Raw genomic sequence first — 19640 nt, forward strand, 5'->3', positions numbered from 1 at the left:
GAGAGACAGGAAAGTGAATAACGAGGCCAGAACTAGAGGGAGCACAGGCCATCTTTTATTGGAAGGAGAGAGGATCATATTTAAGTATGACTATACTGGGAGAACATTACCCATCACAGTGCTGCAAGGGACTCCTGAGGGCCTTCTCTGATCTTTAAGCGGAATCTATTTATTGCTTTTTCCAAAAAATATCTGATGGTCTTACAAAGATGGTCTTATATAATACACAAAATATGTTAACTATACTGAAATTAAATTAAGTCAAAATAAAATGAAAAACAGGAAAAATAGTTTAGATACTGGAAATGGTTACCCAAACAGAAAGACAATGAACTTTGACTCCCATCTTACACTATGCACAGTTAATTCAAGAGAACTCACAGATCTAAATGTAAAAGTGAAAACTAAAACTTCTGGAAGAAAAAAGAGGAGAATATCTTCACCAGTAGGGATAAGCAAAGATTTCATAACAAGATGCAAAAAGCAAGAACCATTTAAAAATTGATAAATCAGACTATACCAAAATTTTTTTCATATCAATTTTATATCAATTTTTAAATGGTAAATCAGACTATACCAAAATTTAAAACTTCTGCTCCTAAGCAGATAGTTCTAATTAACTATCAAAGCAATCCATAGACTGATATAAAATATTTGTAAAAACATATATCTGACAAAGAATTAGTACTGGGATACGTAAAGAACTCCTATACCTCAAAAAATAATAAAAACCCAAACAACTCAATTTGGATTGACTTGAATAGACATTTCGCAAGGGAAGATATGTTAATGGCTCAAAAGCAGTTTAAAAGATTCTCAATATCATTATTCAGATTCAGGGAAATATAAATTAAAGACAGTAAAGAACTACTACTCACATGAATGGCTAAAATAAAAATGATTGGCAACACTAGACATTGGGAGAACATAGAACAACCTGATCTCTCAAACAGTACTGGTGACACAACCACTTTGGGAAAAGATCTGACAGGTTTTTATGAAGCTAACCATGCATCTACCCAATGACCCAGCAATTGCACTCTTAGGTATGTAGCCAAGAGTTATGAAAGCATTTCCACAAAGCGATTTCTACAAAAACATTCCTAGCAGCTGTCATTGCTAACCAAACTGAGATATATTCACACAATGGAATACTAACCAGCGATATAAAGAAACAAATTCTGATAGCATAATAGTGTGGATGAATCTTTAAAACCTTGTGCTGAGTGAAAGAAGGCTTATATAAGAGTACTTGCAGTGTGATTCCATTTATATGAACTTGTGAAACAGGGAAAAATCTCACAAGAGTAGTTGCCGCTGAGATTGTGGAGATGAAACAAGGGACTAAAGTGACCTTGCTGGCCTGATGGGAATAGTCTATATCTATAGACTGTTACTCAAGTGGTTCATTTGTCAAAAATCATCGGATGGTATACTTGAGGTGAGTGCATTTTGTTGTATGCAAATTTTAATTTAATAGAAAACAAAGAAAAACCATAACTAAATATCGAGTTTTAGTTAATGATATGCATACTAAAATGTTTAGGGGTAAAGTGTATAGTTGTTTGCAATTTACTTTGAAAAAAATAATTGAAAGAGGGATGGGTATACAGCAAATATGTGATAAAACAAGAACAACAAAAAGTTAATTATGGAATCCAGATGGTGGGAAAATGGATGTTAATTGTAAAATTCTGTCATCTCTTTCAGATATTTAAAATTTTTCATAATACAATTTTGGAAAAAATAAGTTAGGATTTAGGAGAAAGGAAAAATACAGGTCAGACAAAAAAGGATGAAACTGAAATTAGAGGGATCCCTGGGTGGCGCAGTGGTTTGGTGCCTGCCTTTGGCCCAGGGCGCGATCCTGGAGACCCGGGATTGAATCCCACGTTGGGCTCCCTGCATGGAGCCTGCTTCTCCCTCTGCCTGTGTCTCTGCCTCTCTCTCTCTCTGTGACTATCATGAATAAATAAATAAAATCTTTAAAAAAAAAAAAAAGAAACTGAAATTAGAACATCATAAAGACCTGTCTTTGAGCTTCCTAAGAGCCAAAGCAAAAGACAGTGAAGGGAGAAGAGAAAGAGGGAGAGGGAGAAAAAGGGAGAGAAGAGAGAGAGAGAGCACAGGCTCAGTTACATGATTAGCAATGCCCATAAGATTGTGGTTTTTTTGAGTAGTGTCCATGCCCAGTGTGGAGCCCAACTTGGGACTTGAAATCATGACCCTGAGATCAAGACCTGAGCTGAGATCAAGAGTTGAAATCTTAACCAACTGAACCACCCAGGTGCTCTACTAGAACAATTTTTTAAAATTGTAGAGCACCACTTTTCCTGATACAAGTTTTCATCAGGAGGGCACTGGTAGGTTCTAGTAGGTAGTATAAGGATGTGGCTCAGAGACTTTATTTCTTAAACAAGCTAGAGATTCATTTCTCTCTCATATATAATAATCTATAGTTAGTGTTCTGGGACTAGTTGGGTGGCTCTGTTCAAGGGAAAACAGGTGACTGGGGCCCCAACATTCTGTAGCTTAGGAAATCGTTGTGATGATTTTATCCAGGAAAAAAAAAATTGTATCCAAAAATGTAAAAATCCTTGAAAATATCTAGGAAATATTCTAACACTTGTCTCATTGATTTACTCCAATGTATCTTGCTAAATCCATTTTTCTCTGAACATGTACCATATGCTACGTACCATAGGAATGATAATAATAGATTCTTTGTGCCATATTTCAACAATTCTAAGATGCGTGATTTTGCCCCCAAATTTCGGCACCTTTGAAACCAGGAAGGGTCTTACCGTCAATGGCATGTTGTAATTGGTGAGATTTTTTTCTTTCTTAATGATACACAAATAATAGTGTTTCTTCATTCAGTGATGTATGTTAGATTTAACAAACACAACATTTACTGTTTCATGGTTCAAAATATTTTCATCTTATTTGAGTCTCACAGCATCATATTTTGGTGAGATGGGTAATTATTTCTTTTTTTTTTAATTTTTATTTATTTATGATAGGCACACAGTGAGAGAGAGAGAGAGGCAGAGACATAGGCAGAGGGAGAAGCAGGCTCCATGCACCGGGAGCCCGACGTGGGATTCGATCCCAGGTCTCCAGGATCGCGCCCTGGGCCAAAGGCAGGCGCCAAACCGCTGCGCCACCCAGGGATCCCAGTTATTTCTATTCCAAATATGGAAATTGAGATTCAGAAAGTTTAAATGACCTTTCTTCAGTGAAACCAGATATGTGAATACAACTCACACATAACAGGGGCTCGATAATATTAATTCTCTTTCCTAAAATATGCTCCATTTGAACTGGGTAAGCACTTCCATTTTTGCACTTCACATGCCCTCCCCCAAGATTGAAGGTTTCTAAAAGAACTCTATTTGGTTTCATGCCCCCAATTTCAGAGCCCTGGAGGGTGACAGACACATACTAAATGCCCTTAGATAGTTTCAGAGTTCCTTTGTTCACATATTTAATCTACAAATATTGATCGTGTGCCTGTTAGGTGCCTATTCTAGTTGCTGACGATACAACAATGAACAAAACTAACAAAAATCCCTGCCCCTGTGGCGGCAGATGGACAATACATGAATAAATAATGTGTGGTGGTAAGTGCTATTGAGAAAAGTAAAGCAGGGAATGGGAATTGGAAGTTGGGGTGGGGGCAGGGGGGTGACTCGAAATATTAATCTGAGTCTGAAAGAAAAGCCTTCCTCACCATGACATTGGAACAGAGACTTCAAGGAAATGAGGGGGGAAATCATGCAGACCTCTGGTTTAAATTTGAAGAGCAATATAAATATCAGTAGGAAAAATAAATGAAAAGAAGTAGACAAAACATTCCAGATTGTGGGAACATTTGACCAAAAACCTGATAGTATCAAATAGAAGGCTTCCTTGGGCAATATTAAGTGCATCGATCTAAATCAGGACCTAGACCATCAGGAAAAGAATTTATATTTTATGTTAGGGACAATGGTGAACCACCAAAGGCTTAAAAAAAAAAAAGAAACATTTTATTTATTTATTCATGAGAGACACACAGAGAGAGAGAGAGAGGCAGAGACACAGGCAGAGGGAGAAGCAGGCTCCAGGCCGGGAGCCCGATGTGGGACTCGATCCCAGGACTCCAGGATCACGCCCTGAGCTGAAGGCAGAGGCTAAACCACTGAGCCACTCAGGGATCCCCCCACCAAAGGCTTTTGAGCAAGTGGGTGTGAAAGGATCAAAATAGCACTGCAGGAAGATTAATTGGGTAGAGGAACCCATGCAGGGAGGGTTAAAAGGAAGATAGTAGTTCCATCTCAGACATCTTGAGTGTGACTTCACGGTGGGTTTTCAAAAAGAACATGCTTAGCGAGTGGTTGGAAATGCAGGCATGGAGTTGAAAGTGAGGTGAGGGCTAGAGATTTGAGGCGCAGAGCCATCTAAATCCCGACAGCTGATTGTCATCATCTCCCAAGCGTCCCAGGCTCCATCTGGGAGCAACAAACAGATCTTGTTAGAATTTTACTTCTGGCCTGAAAATGAGTAGAACATTCTTCTTTGGCATTTTCCAAGCTTAGGCCAAGACTAGACAATCAGAGTCAGCAGTAATGAGAATGATATGCAGGACCTGACGGGGAGACATGCCAGCAAATTAAGTATAAAAAAAAAAAAAAAAAAAAAAACCTTCCCAAAGGTGGGGCCCAACATGCCTTGGGAAGCTCAGACTCTCGAGAAATCTGGAAGAACATATATCATGCCAGATGCTTCGGCCGCATGGGAGGGCTTTTGTTTAAAGGCATGCTATACGAGGTGATTTAGACACCCTTCAAAAAAGCAACATGCCAGTGATTCATCCTGTCTGAAAAAACATACAGCCCCTCATGTTGGACTTTTCAATTTAACACTGATTAGAAATAACAAAAGTGATCCCTTTGCTGTTTGGAATGACTTCTCATTCACCCACCACCACCACCGAGCAGGAAGGGAGTCCGTAGAACCCAAGGAGTGGGGTTTGTAAACCACAGGGAGAAAAGTTGCAGGAAGCAGTTGCAGCTTTATATAAGATTCTGGAGTCCTACTGATGCGCTCATGGCTGTGTGACGGTGGAAATCTACCACTGAGAAAAAAAGCAAAGAAAACTTTATCCAAATATGCTTGGTTCTCACTGAGAAAAGCAGAGGACTGCCATCTTGCCTGGAATCCTGCTTGGGTGAACCTTGTGCCTATAATTAGCCACTGGCTTCTGGGAAGAAAAGAGACCAAAGAGATGCAAAAGAGAGGGCCGCCTTTCCTTGAAATGTATTATCTTAGCCCAGGAATCTGTAAACACATTGGTTACATAACCCCAAAAAGAATTGTTTAAAACTGTGTGACTCCCTGCATATTTTCAGTTGTCATCTAAAATTTTTCATCCTAGGATGATGGTAGGTTGCAACTGAGAGAAATGTTTCATGACACTATTTGGCAGAATGGGTTTTAACTCCCCAATGAGTGAAACACCCCAAATCTTTAAAAAATCATATAAAAAAATAAAAATAAAAAATCATATAAAGATTTTATAAACCAGTTTCATCCAATGTTTCTGGAAATCTGCTTGTCTTATAAGGGCATTTTACTTTAACTTCAGGAGAATCAGCATTGCTAATGTACACTGTTCAGCTGCTCCAGATCCAGAGCTGCCCCACAAAGGCCAATTATTCCGTTTCCAATGCCAAACTTCACTCCTAACAGAAATATGTATAAGATAGACAAAGAAGAGGAGCCCTGGGCGTATAAGAAAACTTGATAAATAATAAATAAAGATGTCTTCGCCAAATCAAATCTTGTTTTTTTATTTCTATACACATCTACAAAACAAAAAACAAAACAAAAACATTTTCCTGCACCATTACCCCTAATGAAAGTGTTTGATCCATACTAAAATTTCTCACATGCCCCCCAAATGCCCTTTATGGCTGATTTATCCAACCCAAGATTCAATCCTGGGCCATGTATTCCATCTGGTTGTATATCCCTTGTCTCTTCTAATAGAACATGCATTTTACCAGGGGTGATATTGTCCTTGTGGGAGTGAAAATTAATTCTTGGGGGATGAAGAAAATCTTACTCTTTTGTAAGGTATACATATAATAAACAAGCATATACATATACACAGTATACCTGTGATTATAACATTTTCAAGGTGGAGGGGACAATTGGGAAAAAAAATGTCTAAAAAGTTGGGGAGGAGGGAGAGGAGATGAGCAATAGTAGAAAAAAAAGGTTAAGAAATACTCATCTAGAGCATTCCCTATTTCATGGCTGGATGGATGAGGTCCCTAAACCAGTATTTCATTCCCTTGTTTGGTTCACAGGGGAGGTTTTCATAGCCCTGAGCAAGGCCCTAATGTAAGATTTGGGATGTATGATGTGGCGGACATGGAAATGTCCTTCTTGGATACCCTCTTCAAGAAAGGACCCCTGTCCAAATGGGAGGAATGTGGCTAGCTGAGACTCCCCAGAATCTCCCTCAGCGGAGGTCACACTCTTCTCCAGACAAGCCCCAGCCAATGAGTAAACAAAGCTGTTGAACAAAGACTTGGTCATTTTCATCCAAAACAAGAACTTCTAAGAGGCAATCTTGGCTCTGAAGCTCCTCCATTGATCTGATGGAGACACTGTGCGTTGTGGGATCTGTATTACCTGGCACCTCCAGCAGCCCAGTCCTGATTTCTCCCTTTTTGCTTCACAAATGTCACTCCCCAGTAAAACATTTGCATTCCCAACTCTCAGCATCTTCTTCCTGGAGAACTAGACTGGCTTAATACCTATTTTGCAGAGTCTGTGAGGATTATATGACAACAGCACACACAAAGCCCAAGTGTACAGTACCAGCATTTGGTGTTTAATACATGGCAGCTGTGATTTCTAGGATGGATGTCCTATAGCTTCCAGATTAATAATAGCATGTTGAGATTTTAGATCTGTTGAATCTTCAGAGGATCACACAAGCCTGCTTGAGTCAGGGTTAGAATTCACAGAACCATCAGTTATTTCCCCTAAAACCAGAGTTCTCCATGTCCTTGAGTTGCAAGAGTAAGAGGGGAAAACCAGATCATCCCGGTCCGTTAGCTTCCTATTGAAGAATGCCATCAATAGCTGCAGGCAAAGGCAGGAGTCAATAGGAAACGTGTTCCATGCTGCAGCTGCAATTCAATATTTCCAGAAGGCAGATGCCTCCTTCATGCTTCAGAGAGTTGGAATCAACCTGGGAATCATGGAGGCAAGTAAAGTTGTGAAGGATGGAAAAAGGTCACTCTGTTCAGTCATAAGTTTTTTTAAGATTGTATTTGTTTATTCATGAGAGACACAGGGAGAGAGAGAGAGAGAGAGAGAGAGAGAGAGGCAGAGACACAGGCAGAGGGAGAAGCAGGCTCCATGCAGGAAGCCCGATGCAGGACTCGATCCTGGGACCTCAGGATCATGTCCTGAGCTGAAGGCAGGTGCTAAACCACTGAGCCACCCAGGGATCCCCGTGTCCAGTCATAATTTGATTCTCTCCACCCACTGCTCTCTTTCACCAATATATGAATGAAGGATCACAAACATGCTTCCTGGTCAAAATGCACTTGGTGCTGAATTAATCAAGACTCTGTAGTTGCAAGAAACTGAAACCCAGATCAAACTAGCTACAAACAAACAGTAAATGAAGATGAAAGAAAAAAGAAGGAAAGGTGGAAGAAGGAGTGCACTTATCATTTATTGGTTTATTATTTATTTGCTTCTTGCAATGGGAAGTCTAGGAGGAGCAGACCTCACGTGATTACAGGCATTTAGCAAGGCAGACAGATCTCTCTCTCTCTCTCTCCTTTTCATCTCTCTGCTCTGTTCACTTTCTCTCTACTGCAGATGGGCTTGCTCTACCTTGCTGCAGAGAGGAAATGGAGCATGGTTTAGGCGGTTCTTGGTTATATCATCTCAGTCTAGTGACACCAGCTTCCTGCTCCAAAGCTGGATATAAAGTCCCAGAGAAAGACTAGTTGGCTCAACCCAATGTCTAAACACATTTCTAGCCAATCACTGTGGCCAGTTAGATAAACTCTATGGTTGGCCATGTCTGGGTCTCAAACCACTGAACTGGTTTGGCAGCCCACTAAAACTACAAGGAGAAGGTGTGGATCATCTTACCCCAAATGAGATGAGGCATTATTGTGCCAAAAGAAGATGGGGGAGGGGATGCTAACAGGCACAGCTGACAGGTGTCCTTTATAAATCCTTTGTGTCTCAAGGTCTTGTTTTGTTTTCAAACGAATGTCTCTGAAAATAGAGACTTATAATTGCAAAGAAAAAGTTTTGTTGACAGAAAGAGGAGAAAATGCACAGAAGACAGGAGATGGGTAAATAAGGCTGTCATTAAAACTCTTTGGAAGAGGAGCTCTTGGGTGGCTCAGTCGATTAAACGTCCCGCTCTTGATTTCGGCTCAGATCATATCTCAGGGCCATGAGATGGAACCTGCTTAAGATTCTCTCCATCTCCCTCTGCCCCCCCTCACCCAGCACACGTGCATGCTCTCTCTCTCTCAAAACAAGCAAACAAACCGAAAAAACTCATTGGAAGAGTGTGTCATCTCTTTATGACTTCAGGTATTTGATCTCTGGGAGTATGACTCACCTATCTGCTTTTACCAGCCTCTAATTCCAGTCCCTAATCCTCAGGGGGTAAAAGTGTCACCTACCTTACAGGGGTTCTGTGAGAATTATATGAATTAATGCAAGCAAAACATGTAGTACAAAGCCCGATGCACAGAAATCTATTTTATGAATAAAAATACAATTTGTGTACATTCATATAGCACCCGTATTTTTTTTAAATAAATTTATTTTTTATTGGTGTTCAATTTACCAACATACAGAATAACACCCAGTGCTCATCCCGTCAAGTAGCACCCGTATTCTTACTACATACTGAGGACTTCTTACTTCAAATACCTGCATTTCTCTGCTTAGGCCCAGACAGACCCATTCAGAGAATTAATGCCCCCAATTTAATTCTCACCCAACAGGAGTTAGTGGACAGATGCACGAGCTCCCTTATCCCTCAGGGGGGCAGCTCCGAGTCCCCCAGCCTGACTGCATTCCAACGGACTCATTTGAGAACATGCCCTTTTCTTGGGCTTCCTTTCCTCTGTGTCTTATTACTTCTGCTCCCCTGTCAGTGTTTCCTGGAATCACCTCCTAAATAAACTACTTCCACTTGAATCTTTATCTCAGGACTCGCCTCTAGAGAACCTAAAACTAGGACAAAACATTTGCAAATAAATAAATAAATAAATAAATAAGCAAGATGAAAGAAAATGCAAAAAAAAATGCACTGGAAGTTTCATCATCATTTCAAGACTGGTGGAACTGTAAATGATTTTCCTATTTATTATCTATATTTATTTTTTTAAGATTTTATTTATTCATGAGAGACACACAGAGAAAAAGAAGCAGGCTCCCTGCAGGGACACCAATGTGGGACTCGATCCTGGGACTCCAGGATCATGACCTGGGCCAAAGGCAGATGCCCAACCAACAGAGCCACCCAGGTGCCCCTATTATCTATATTTAAAACCATTTCCACACATATGAACATGGATAGCACCTAATTATTACAGAAACAGTCTAACAACCTGGTGGTTAGTCTCTGCAGGACTTCACCACCTTTGTCTTCTATCTGCTTCAAACTCTACATACTTTATAAACAAGTTTTACTTTTGCACCCTCTGAGTCCATCTCTAGTTCCATGCCTTCACTCACTTTACTCAGCACTTTTTATTAATCCTACCACTTCCACGAGGCCTCCCGATTCCTTCCAGCCCATGAGGCCATCTTTAAAAAAGATTTTGAAAAAAATCTATTTGAGAGAGAGAGAGAGAGAGAGAGAGAGCAAAGAGTAAGAGAGAGAGAGCACCAGACGTGGAGAGGGGTGGAAGGAGAAGGAGAGGAAGACTCCCCTCTGAGGAGGGAGCCCGACCTGGGGCTGTATCCCAGACCCCGGAATCATGACCTGAGCTGAAGGCAGATGCTTAAACCCATTGAGCCCCCCAAGTGCCCGTCCCCCATGATGCCATTTTATGTCCATTTTTTCCGTGAATCATTTCATTGGCATTATCTGCATGCCCTACGTTATTTGAAAGATACACCTAAAGTACTTCTTTGGTATGGGTCTCTCCACTTTCTGGGATATTTGCATCACAGTAGAACTATTTCCAACGTGAAACCAGCATTGGGCCAATTCAAGATGAAATGCTCCCTCTCCCCAAAATTATTTAAGATAATATCTGAGCTGCATCTGCTGTTTCAGTCTTTAACAAAGTGTCTTTTTCACTGGGCGGCAGCAATGGGGGAAGAAAAGGAAAGAAACAGAAGCTGGCTCTCATGCACTCATTCCACCACCCATAAATGATCTTTTCATGAGGACACAGCCGATAAGGAGAGAAGGAAAGACAAAAAGCATTCTTGACTTGGGAATGGAATAGCAGCTCCCCCTCTGTGTCTGATTCAGTTACTCAGAATGGCTTTCTTATGGCTGCGCCTTTGGTGAATTATGAGTCTCTCTCACTCTTTCTCTTCCCCCCAGGCTTCATATTAAAGACAAGACGCAGCTGCCAGGGACTCCAGAGATTTCCCAGCAGTCTACTATGGTGAAATAAAATACCATGTTATGCTGGAAAACTCACCAGTCCTTTCTTCACATGGGCTGTGCTATCTCATGGCCGGGATAAAAGATTCCAGGCCTGGACACTGACTGCTCCTTCTGAGATTTGTCACGTCGTCTTCTAGACAGTACTTAGATCTTTTTTTGCACTCCAGCTTCCCAGCATGCTACTGATAATTATCTTCTAAAGGGCTCATATGTGTTTGTACAATACAAGTATACTAGTGTACTCTACCTTCTTGAAATACTGTCCCAAAGTAGGACATTTAGTTACCCTTAGAACAACTGTTTTACTTCCAAGGAGAGAGAGTCTCTGTGGCCCTGTTGCCACAGATGATTCGGGACATTAGCAGCCTTGTGATCTTCCCTATTTGTATCTCTCGTGTCATTACTACCAGAAGGGTTGCATTATACAAATGGGCTGAGGTTTATACATAATGATTGGTTGAACTGCTTGTGATGTTGCAATCTCAGCTTTATCTGCCCCAGAGGAGAATGGAGCCAGTTAAACTAGGTCTGTAACTCTGCATGGAGACTTGGAGTACACTACTGCAATGTTGGGAAAGTATCATATTGGAGACTATCTCTAGTTAAACAGTTTAAATCTTATTAGAGACTGAAGATAAAAGTAAACACGATGCCCCATCCTCATATCGGCTTTCAATCTTTAAATAATAGGATAGGCAGGGGCGCCTGGGTGGCTCAGCGGCTTAAACATCTGCCTTTGGCTCAGTCACAATATCAGGGTCCTGGGATCCAGCCCCTCATTGGGCTTCCTGCACAGCGGGGAGTCTACTTGTCTCTTGCCCTCCTTCTCCCCGCCCCCAACTCACTTGTGCTCTCTCTCAAATAAATAACATCTTTAAAAATAAAAAATAAATAATAGGACAGGCTTGAAATCCCAGCAAAAGCTTGGGTGAGCCTATAGCAAAAGAGAAGGAATAATGTGAGATATTACTGAGTTCCTGCTCCTAGCTCCCCAAGAGTCAACAGACCATTCTCTCTACACCCTCCTTTCTCCCTCTCCCATTTTACTCCACTTACTGGCTAGCCGAGGATAAAGGAAGATCCCCCCTTCTGTCAGAATGACCTGGTATTCAGAAGTCTTTACCAGAATAAAATCAGATACTAAGAATTGAATTTCTTTCCGACCTCTCTGTGAGGTGTACACGGAAGAAGAGGTGAAGATCCAATTCATGATACAAACGTTCCTTTGTATATTCCATCAGACAAACAGGTCCCTTTGGGAGTACACAAGTACAGTCTGAACGTAGCTCAGTTTACCAACCGAGGGGCAAAGGTGAAGTCTTCATTGTCTATCTTTTTTGTCATAGGTGATCAATAAATACAGTTGAGTTGAATCATTAAATCAAAAACAACTGTGCCCATTTTGAAGAACGTAATTTGAAAGCAAATTACCAAATGTGATGCAGATATGAATTATACTTTGAGCCCCTTCTCTGCTTTTCAGTTGTGAGATTAACATGCTTACCAAGTTTAACTTGTTAATTTTTATCAGTCCCAAGAATCCCTGCAGGAAACGTGTAACAATCAGTATCATTCTGTTTTACAGACCTGAAGAATAAGGTGTGAGTCAGGGAGTCGCGCTCAGCCTGACCCTAGTGAACTCAGGTTGAATGAAAGAATGAATGGATGATAATTTGTGACTCCCATTTTGGCGTTTGAACAATTAATTCTAATTTCTTAAAATGGTTCAGTCGGCCCCATTTAGAAGAGAAAAAAGCACCCCCCCATCACTTATCTGCAATTGTTCTTTCAAAAACCGCAGTGAGACTCTCACCAGGTTGATAAGGGACCATATGCATTTGGTGCTAGTAATGCCCTTTTCTAATTAAACAAATACCTAAGCACATACACAATAAACACAAATGCCATATATGAGGAAGGGTCTTCATTATGTCATAAAGTGAGAACGCTGTAAGACAGTACTTCCACTGGGCTACCTGTTTTTCAACTCATTACCTTGTTCAATCTTCACAGAAACTTTTTGAGATGAGTGATCTTTTTTCGTTCCTTTTTATAGATAAGGAGAGAAATGAGGTAACTTGCCCAGAATCATACAGCTTTTGCAAGTGAGGATTTAAGGCCTATTCTGCTTGAATCCACACCCTGATATCTCACTGCCAATCTCTGGTTCTTCCATCCGCTTTAGCTTCTTGACTCCTCTCCTCCTTCTCTTTCTTCTCTTTTTTTTCCCTCTCTCTCCCCGTGTCCCCCTCCTTCTCTCTGCCCGTGTCTCTCTCTCCCCTTTCTACCACGTATGTTTATCTATGCATAGCTTTCCTCACATTCTCCAAGAGGCCCATAATTTAGAGAAGTGTCATTGCCAGAGTGCCTTGCCAGTACTGGATTTAAAGGCCAAGCAGGACGTCTGATATTCCATCCACCAGGCCACTGCCTGAGGTCACTGCCCAGCTGCTAAGCACATCCCAGCCTCACAGACTCTGCTCGGCTGGGGCTGTCCACACATTTTGTACTTGGATTTGGAAACGGCAATTATTAATTTTAGAAGCAGTGTTTAGAACTGGCTGTCACTTAAATGTTGTCGACTAATTGGTATAAACATCTGCTATCAATATAAATAATTTGCATCAGAGATTTGCTTGGGTTCTTCTGGAGAAACCCTCTTCGCGCTCCAGAAATTCTGAAGGTCAAAAGACTATCCAAGCAGCAGTTAAACTTCTTCCTTGGATTCAACACATAGATATGTACTTCTAATAGCTCACATTTTGAGTAATGACTCTTTACAAACAACAACAACAACAACAACCAAATACACGCTAAGAGGTCTACATACATTATCATATTTGACCAAGGCTTATAGGGGTTAAACCATCGCCCAACTGTCACTTCGCAGTATGTGGCAGAGCCAGCTTCCCAACAGAAGTGGGCCTCAAGTCAGGGCCTGAGCCCTCAACCCTTCTGCTCCCACTGACAAGCCCTGGGCCGTCTCTGCAGAAGACAAAGATGAAAACAGCCTAGCAAGGAACTTGGAATCCAGCAGCAAAGATTTTTAAAGCTTCACGAATGTAATAATAAAGAGCAGAACACAGTCTACTATCATCTTCTTGGTCCAACAGGTAAGGAGCAGTAAGGATTTCTTAAAAAGAACAACCCTTTAATTTGTGTGTGATGCTTTTTTAAAGAGCTTGGAGAAAAGAGGAAACCACAGATCATGCTCTGAGACGGGCTGCCTTCCAAACATCACAATTACTTCTGTGGAAAAGCAGAGCTAAGACTGAGGAGGTAAAAGTCCAGAAAGCCAGTGGCCCGGAGTGGGTTTAAAACTTATGTGCATCTGGAGATAAGTCAGAGGGGCCAGGAGAGATTAGAGTTAATGACCCACATGGCAGTCACCCCCTGATACTGGCGTGGTGGCTGTTACCATCAGAAGAGCACAGATACCGAGAACATAAGAATTAGCCGCTAATACTGGAAGGTCTTTGGAGGCCAAGACTTTTTCTTGGTTTATTTTACTTTGCTATAAATCATTTACTAAATATACTGTAGTTCTTAGGGTAGTACACACCGCATTAATTTGGGACCATTATCGAGTTGAGAGAAAACACAGTTTGTATACAAAAGAAAAAAGAGGGAAAAAAATTCCCCAAATTGTTTTCTTTAGATGCATGGCTGTGGGGGGGGGGGGGCGGGAATTAATGCCAAGACTCATTTTTGAAGGGTTGTCTAAACTCCAAAAGTTTTAAACTGATTCCAAACCCCAGTCAAATTGGCAATGGAGTGGTCTCCCCCGCTGAAATTCTACTTTTTATAATGTCTATCCATTTTGACTTTAAAACATATTTATTTAAAGGTTTTGAAAGTTTGTAGAGGTAAATAATTCAGTAGTTTGGTGGGGGAATCACAATAACATCACCCTCTTCAATATCTGTTCATCAAGGACTCTGTTTTTTCAACATGAGGACATTTTTTCTACTAACTCATTTTCTGCCTGCAATCATATCTCTTAGTTGGGGTGCTGCCTGGAATAGTAAAAAAACAAAACAAAACAAAAAAAAAGCTGTAATGCAACCATTTCTCAGAAAAAATTAAGTTTGTTTCTGCTACATTCACTCTTTAAGGGTTATCTGATTGCAATTATCTTTCTCTAAAAAAAAGTCTTGCTGGAACTTGCAAAGTTCTAACAGAAATTGGAATGAAGCAGTCAGGCAATGGCAAGTCCAGGAGGGAAAAAAAACAGTGAGTCCAGACTTTGAAAAGTATTTACATACATTCCAGCACATTCCAAGCACATAAAGACTAAACTGAACAGGGAAAGGCATTCCATGCCCCAAACCGAATCTTTGTTAAAGAACTTTATGTTACTGCTCCACATAGAGAAACAGAGTAGAATTGTAGGCCCAAAGGAAGTGTTTGTGCAAGATTTGTGAGGGAGAAGGACAAACATACACCAAGGAGATGCTTCTCATAAGGACATGCTTTGCAATTTGAGCATTTTTGAGCTTGCAATGGAATTTTAAAGCCATCCAGAAACAACAGATGTTTGAACCCAAATGATCCAACTTCTTGATGCCAAAATTAGGGCTCTGAAGAGCAACTTAGAATTGTAACATATGAAGAACAACGTCACTAACTCTTTTCCAGGCAACAGTTGAAAGAGATTTATTCTGTGGCTTGCTGACCCTACCCTTTTATCTGTGCCCATTTATATTCTCAGTGATAAAAATTTCTGTCAAGTGGAAATATTACTAACTGAAATGTAAGCCTCTTTTCTAGGTCTCACTTGGATCTCCTCTCTCCTTTGAGCACTCAGTCTCTAAATGGAATTATGAAACCAGGAGGAAGACCCTTCTGAATATTACTTGTCCCTAAATTTGCACATGGGAAAACCAATAACACGTTGTGGTTGAAGCTACACAGTGCAGAATCATCTAGCAAATGTTGCCCTTGTAAGCAGCCAGATATTACAAGCAAGGAAACAAAAACCAACCAATATCAACTCCCACCGACGATAAATAAGCAAAGCTACTTTTTCCCCCCAGAGTAAATAGATAACAGATAAATGCCAAATCCCTCTTTACTTGGTTTAAAGGATATACGAAGGTTGTTCATTTCCAAAACAAGGTTGTTTCTTCATTAGTTTGAAGGATTAACTCCCACCACCACCCCCATCTTGAAGTTAAATAAATAAATGAATGCGACTTAGACATCAAATCACTTTATTCAGCTTTCAAAGAAACTTCTTGTACCTCTTCGTTCACCAAATAAACTTCCCAGCAAGGTGGCAAGGGTTATTGGTTTCCAGAAGGATGTTAGCATAAAGATGTTTCTTCTTTCAGCCACATACATACTGTAAAATAGCACCGATGAGAAGAAAGTGGCAGTATGGTCCTGGTTCTAAAAGGAAGCCAGGAACTCTAACTGTAACTGCATTTTAAAAATAGCACAGCAGCGATGATTATAATTTAGCTCCACAGCACATAAGCGTGGTATGAACAGGAAATGGGAGTACATCTTCTGAGTCTGATAAGATTCTCTAATGTAAGACATATGCTCTGTTTCTTAGCTAGAGAGCTAGGCCGAGGCCGAAAGAAGAAAAGCATATATGTTTGGCGTTCATTTATGAACCCAAAAATCAAACTTACGAATCTTGGAAGACTTTTTTTTTTTATTATTTTTATTGAATTAAGGGATGAAGTCAAGAAATGTGCAGCATGGGTTCAAAGGAGAAAAAAATTGGTTTATTAGAAAAATAAAAATTTGAAGTAACTTCTAGAGGAAAATGAATTGAGTGAGCTATACTGTCTCAGGGCAGCCTCTGCAGGGCAGAGCCACTCCTCAGGGAAGTCAGTGCTAGTGAAGGGGACATTCCTGAGAAAAGAATCTCTGTGGTCAAAAAACGGTCAAAGTTGAATTCACTCAAGACTGTACATCTTAAGAACACTCTACAATGATAATTATTCATAATTCTACTTACGACAAATAGTAATGTGACAAAATGCCCTTGGGATTACTTTTATATTGTAGGAAGAAACTGATGGTTTATGTGTTTCCAGATTAGCGTTTTAGAGAGAGGATCAGATAGGGCAACACAGCTCAGCATTGGCTACGTGACAGTACATAAAAGTCCAGACGGACTAATCACATCTCCCAATTTTATAGTCCACGTTAGGCCCAACGAAAAGGAGATGATATCAGCGCCTATCATCAAAATACAAATTGGATTTATTATCCCTTGACACAGATGATTGTAAGGAAAACTTGTAACATCTGGAAAAGAAATCAAAAAAGTAGTTTAGTTTCTAGGCTCTCTTCCTTTACAAACAGAAAGCAAGGGAGATTTTTCTTGTTATTCAGAAGAAGAATAAGTTCACTCATTCAACAAGTATTTCTTAAGTGTCTCTCATGCATGAGGCACTGTTGTAATTGCCAGGGATACAGCAGTGGGAAAGACAGACAAGGAGCTTACATTCTAGTAGGAAATGTAAGTCAATAAATACATAAACAAGAGAACTTCAAGGATAATTAATGCTATTAAGGGAATGAAAGGGTGACATGTAGAGAAAAAACAAAAAAAAATGGAAACCACTTTAAATAAGATGGTCAAGGAAAAGTGCTTGAGCTGAGGCCAGAATAACGAGAAGAAGCCAAATGGATGGATATACAGGACAACGTGCTAAGGGTAGAAATGAAAGCTGGTACAAAGGTCCTGAGGTTGGAACAAGCTTGACTTCTTCAAGAACAGAAAAAAAACCAATGTGGTCAGAACATGATGATTGATGGAGAAATAGGAAGAGATGAAATTAGAGAGGTAGTGAGGCTCAGATTATATAGGACCTGTTGTATCTTCGTAAGAGGTTTGGATTTGTTTTAAAGAACAATGAAAAAAGAAAAAGAACAATGAAAAGTCATTGGAGAATTTTCTGTGACTTTGATCTCATTTTTATGTTTTTTAAATTATAAAATATTTCAGGCATCCAAGAATGTATAGGTAACATTAAAATGAATACCTTGAGAAATTGTTTTCTTGAAATCTCCAAGTTACCCTTCTCTACCTTATTCCCTTCCCCCTTTAAAAATAACTCCTATTTTGGGGTACGTGGGTAGCTCAGTTGTTTAAGTCACTGACTCTTGATTAGGCTCAGGTCATGATTCAGGGTCAGGAGAGGGAGCCCTGCATTGAGCTCTGTGCTGGGTGGGGACCCTGCTTGGGATTCTCTCTCTCTCCCTCTCTGTCTGACCCCCTACTCCCCCTCTACAGTGTGCACACAAAGGGACATGTAGTCTCTCTTTCTCACAAAAAAAGATAGCCCTTATTCTGAATTTTATGTTTATAATTCCCATGCATGTTTTTATGTTTTTTAAAAAAGATTTGTTTATTTATTCATGAAAGACACACAGAGAAAGGCAGAGCCACAGGCAGAGGGAGAAGTAGGCTCCCTGCAGGGAGCCCAATGTGGGACTCAATCCCAGGACTCCAGGATCACGCCCTGAGCCAAAGGCAGATGCTTAACCACTGAGCCAACCAGGTGTCCCATGTTTTTGTGTTTTTAACACACACACTCATACATATCTGTGAATAATATATGTAACACTGTTGACATTTTTTATTGAGATATAATTGACACTGCACATTTTAAAATTTGATATGAATGGTACCAACCTGTACACATTCTTCCACAATTTGCTCTTTTCCCACTCTATAATATATTTTTTGAGATTTATCCAGGCTGCTATGGAGAGTTCTTAGTCATTAATTTTTAACAAATGTTTAGTATTTTCTTATATTAAAATACCACACTTTATCCATTCTTTGGTTAATGGGCATTTCTGTGGTTTTCAATGTTTTTGTTCACATCTCCCTGACAGGTAATGGGATATGGAGAGATGAGAATGGAAATACAAAAACCATTTGGAAGGCTCACTGGTAGCACAGCAGAAAGCCAGTGGTGGCTAACTATAGGATGAGATGAGGAGAAATAGAGAAATTTGAAGATGTGACTGATATAGACTTGAGGATGGCTTTGACAAAGAGGAGGGGTTGCTGAGAAAAGGTGAGAAATTGAGGATGACTCCTGTCTTTAGGTCCTCAGCAAATTTTGAGGCATCTAATGGCCCAAGTCTTAGAATTTTAAAAGGTACCAAGTGATGTGAAATTTTAATTTCTTAAGGTTACTAAAAATCTTATTTATAGTGCCTTACAAAATATAATATTAGGGTGCTCGCTTCGGCAGCACATATACTAAAATTGGAACGATACAGAGAAGATTAGCATGGCCCCTGCGCAAGGATGACACGCAAATTCGTGAAGCGTTCCATATTTTTGGGAAATACAAATCAAAACCACAATGAGATACCACCTCACACCAGTGAGAATGGGGAAAATTAATAAGGCAGGAAACAACAAATGTTGGAGAGGATGTGGAGAAAAGGGAACCCTCTTACACTGTTGGTGGGAATGTGAACTGGTGCGGCCACTCTGGAAAACTGTGTGGAGGTTCCTCAAAGAATTAAAAATAGACCTGCCCTACGACCCAGCAATTGCACTGTTAGGGATTTACCCCGAAGATTCAGATGCAATGAAACGCCGGGGCACCTGCACCCCGATGTTTCTAGCAGCCATGTCCACAATAGCCAAACTGTGGAAGGAGCCTCGGTGTCCATCGAAAGATGAATGGATAAAGAAGATGTGGTTTATGTATACAATGGAATATTACTCAGCCATTAGAAACGACGAATACCCACCATTTGCTTCAACGTGGATGGAACTGGAGGGTATTATGCTGAGTGAAGTAAGTCAATCGGAGAAGGACAAACAGTGTATGTTCTCACTCATTTGGGGAATATGAATAATAGTGAAGGGGAATATAAGGGAAGGGAGAAGAAATGTGTGGGAGATATCAGAAAGGGACACAGAACATAAAGACTTCTAACTCTGGGAAATGAACTAGGGGTGGTGGAAGGGGAGGAGGGCGGG

The 19640-nt window shown here is 40.4% G+C and overlaps 1 non-coding gene across 1 annotated transcript; it reads left to right on the forward strand.

Annotated features, from left to right (window-relative positions):
- The first annotated feature begins 18881 nt into the window (after positions 1-18881).
- LOC129502984 (U6 spliceosomal RNA) lies at positions 18882-18988 on the forward strand. Its single transcript, XR_008663079.1, has one exon. It is a non-coding gene; the product is annotated as a U6 spliceosomal RNA (small nuclear RNA).
- The last annotated feature ends 652 nt before the right edge of the window (positions 18989-19640 follow it).

This window comes from Nyctereutes procyonoides, unplaced genomic scaffold, assembly GCF_905146905.1.
Source record: "Nyctereutes procyonoides isolate TBG_1078 unplaced genomic scaffold, NYPRO_anot_genome, whole genome shotgun sequence".
Lineage (NCBI taxonomy): Eukaryota > Metazoa > Chordata > Mammalia > Carnivora > Canidae > Nyctereutes > Nyctereutes procyonoides.